The sequence below is a fragment of the Tupaia chinensis genome, unplaced genomic scaffold, assembly GCF_000334495.1.
Source record: "Tupaia chinensis unplaced genomic scaffold, TupChi_1.0 Scaffold138910_1, whole genome shotgun sequence".
Classification (NCBI taxonomy): domain Eukaryota; kingdom Metazoa; phylum Chordata; class Mammalia; order Scandentia; family Tupaiidae; genus Tupaia; species Tupaia belangeri.
Genome location: NW_006198801.1, coordinates 1,678,241 through 1,681,964, shown reverse-complemented (window position 1 = coordinate 1,681,964; position 3,724 = coordinate 1,678,241). Strand labels below are relative to the sequence as shown.

Below are 3,724 nucleotides of genomic sequence, written 5' to 3'. Positions count from 1 at the left end.
AGCAGGGGAGGTCGTCTTTGTGGGCCAGTGCCTCTGAGGGTGCAGGAGTCAGCCTGGGGTCTGCGATGGGAGGCTGGAGTCTCTCCCTCTCTCTGTCTCTCTTGGAAAGGAGTTACAGACACAGAACGAAGAGGGAAGGGAGCCCTGTGGAGCTGACCCCAAGTGGAGGCCTCCTGTGAACTAATGGTTTGAGGGCTGAGCTGTGAGTACTGAGGGGGCTGGAGGGCTGGCTCTCTTCCGCGTGTGTTTATTTAACATAAAACTTGCCCTTTTCGTGTGATCTAGATCCTGCATGCTCACCTGCGAGGAGAGAGAAAGGGAAGCACTGTCACAGGCCCCGTCACCCTGCAACTGCCTTTCCCGGCCCTCCAGCTCCTCGGGACCCAGCACAGGCCAGGGTGTTTTCCATACGCTTCCAGCCTCGTGGGGCACTTGCTTACCCCTGGGCCACTTCGGCATTTTCATGTGTGTCGTTCTGAGGGAGTAAGTACCTTCTCTTGTTGTGTGACCATCACCATCGTCACCTCAGAAACCCTGAGGAGCTAAACACTGACTCACAGGGGCCTGCAGGTGGCGTGGTGGTTAAGGCTCCAGACTCCCACATAGCCAATCGCGGTTCGTGTACTGAACCTGGTGGCTTGCTCTCTGGCCCCTGCCCACCCCCACCCCCCCACTCTGTCTCTCTCTGGTCAAAATTAAAAATAATACTACTACTAAATAAAAGTATTAATTTTTTTTTTAAATGACTTGGCAGGGCCAGCGGGTTTGGTGGTTAAGAACACTGGATTCCCATGTGGCCAACCGTGGTTTGAGTCCCGGATTTGACAGCTTGCTTTCTCACTTTCTCTTTCTCTTGCTTTGTCCCTCTCTGGTCAAATAAAAAAATTAAATAAAGTTAAATAAAATAATTCTTTAAAAAATCAACTCAGTTAAAGAAAAGATTAAAAAAAAAATGACTTTCCACCCCTGGCCCCCAGGCCTGTCTCACCATTTTGCTATCAGCCTCCATGACTCAACTACTCCAGGGGGCTGCTGGGAGTGAACCACATGGCTGTTGTCCTTCTGTGACTCCTGAGTATGCGCTGCCAGATCCAGGACTCACACCCCTCAGTCAGCCATGTGGGAGCCAGCCGTCTTCACCACCACGTGACCTGCTGGCCCTTAAAATTTTTAAATGATTAAAAAATATAATCATTTTGGGGACAGCAGGTGCCAAGGCCCACCACGGTTCCAGTCCTGCATTTAAGTTTTCCAATACTATTTTATTTTAGTGGAAATCATGTTTTTGTTTGTTTTTAATTTTTTAAGAATTATTTTATTTAACTTTATTTATTATTATTATTATCATTATTATTTTCCAGTTTGATCAGAGAGAGAGAGAGAGAGAGAAAGAGAGAGAGAGGAAGTGAGAAAGCCAGCCACCAGATCCGAGACTTGAACCGTGGTCAGCCATGTGGGAGTCCAGCGCCTTTAACCACCATGCCACTTGCCGGCCCCTGGAAATCATGTTTTTAAAATAAATTCAGGGGTAGGGGCGGCAGGTGGCGTGATGGTTAAGGCACTGGACTCCCACATGGCTGATTGCTGTGCGAGTCCTAGACCTGGCAGCTTGTTTTCTCATTTTTCCTCTCTCTCTGTTCAAATTTTTAAAAATAATAATAAATAAAATTAAGTCACTAGTTCTTTAAAAAATTAATTAATTCAGGGCCTAAACAGTACCATAGTTGTAACACAATGCTTGTGAGGCTGACCCATACAGGAAGGTCTGAATAAGCTATGATCTGGGGCTGGCTCAGGCTGAGGGCAGGTTGTACCATGAAGACCTTGTTGGGGATCTCTGTCTCTCTGTCTCTCTCACTCAAAGAGTTGAGTTGGAATCACAAGGCTAATTAGCTGATTTAATTTGTCAGAGTTCCATAAAACATTATAAACACAATATATGAAAGTTAACAAAATGTTTATAATAGCTTCTTAGATAATTTTTATATTGTAAATGGGCCTTTTTTTTTTTTTTTTAAGTTTGCCATAGGGCGTGTGTACTCACCTGGAAAGAGAAAGAAAGACAGAGAAAGAGGAAAAGTGGGAAATCACCTCCCAGGATGGCCACATTGTAATCTCGTCTCCATTCTGTTCTCAGGATTTGGGGCATGCGCACACACACGGGCCCATATGTTTTTCAATTCTTCTATTGTGTGAATAGGCCACATTCCGTAATGCATGTGTCAGCTGATGGTGAAGGGTGGCTGAAGATGCCCCCCAAAATAACCCCTTAGTATAAAGATTACTTTGTGCTAAAGGAACTCAACCAATAACTGGTGTGAGAACACCCTTTTTTTATTGGGGGGGTTACTTATTTATTTTGCCATAGGATGCATGCACTTGCCAGAGAGAAACAGAAAGAAAGAAAGAAATCAGCCCCAGGGTGAATGGCCACACTGCAATCCCTTCTCCTCCATTCTTTTGGGATTTAGGGTATGCACGCACACACGCCTGGCATGATTTTTCAAGCCGCCAGGTTTGGAACTTGACCTGCAGAGTTGGTCATGTAGGATCCTGTGCCTTAACCACCACGCCACCTACTGGCCCTGAGAAGAAATTCTGATCTCCCCTTTGTTCCCTGAAAATGGGAGAAAAAACTCCCTTGTGAAAGATGCTCTCCCCATATCAGAAGAAAAGACACATCCTTCCATGGGGTCAGAGCTGAGACAACTCTGTCCCAACAGCCAGTGTTAACATAATGGTATCTTCTGTAACCTCCTGACCATCCTCTCCTTACTTTTCCACAATAGTCTCTCTCTGTTCAACCTAATATAGAAACATTTAGGTTTTGCTACTTCTTTGGGGCTTCATGTACTTAAAAGGGCTCTGTGTCACATAAAACTTAGATTAATACATTTTTCTTTTCCCTTGTTAATCTATTTTATGTCCATTTCATTCTCAGCCCAGCCAGGACCTTAAGAGTGTGAAGATGGGGCAGGCAGTTGGCGTGGTTGTTAAGGCACTAGACTCCCACATAGCTCACCATGGTTCGAGTCCCAGACCTGGCAGCCTGTTTTCTCACTTTCTCTCTCTGTCTCTCTGGTTAAATTTTAAAAAAATAAATAAATAAAATTAAATCAATAATTCTTGCTTTTCTTTTTTCACTTTCTTTTTTTTAAATTTAAATTTATTTATTTACATTCATTCACTGTACATCATTACCGCATACAAAATGAGATTTCCCATCCAGAATACACTGTATATTGGCTCAGTCAAGCACATCAACATACGTGTTATCATCGACAAATATGTTTCCATTTCTTGTTTCCTGTATATTTTGCTTTTTTTTTTTCTTTGCCCATCCTTGATTCCCTATCTCTCACCCTCTACCGTGTCCCGCCCTCCTCCCACACTGTCTCTGGTATCTATAGTTGCTTTCTGTGCCTTTCTCCCCCCACGTTTTATTGATTCACTGATGAACTTAATTAATCTAAATAACTCCAATAGCAAGCACAGCTGATATATACATGTCTATGAACACAAATCTGACTTTAGGCATAAACCTCAGTGAGTCGAATGAATGTACTATAAAGTAGCACCTAGCTGGGGCTATAGAGCTTACTGCAGTTATCAAATATGCGTTTTTTTAAAAAGCTTTTTTTTTAATTTAACTTTTATTTATTTATTTTAATTTGACCAGAGAGGGACAGAGTGAGAGAGAGAGAAGGAAAGTGAGAAAGCAAGC

General features: G+C 43.3%; 1 protein-coding gene across 1 annotated transcript in view; it reads right to left on the bottom strand.

The window, feature by feature from the left end:
* LOC102476570 (galectin-7) overlaps positions 1–3,724 on the bottom strand; it is a 16,199-nt gene that overhangs the window by 8,142 nt on the left and 4,333 nt on the right. The window lies entirely within an intron of this gene.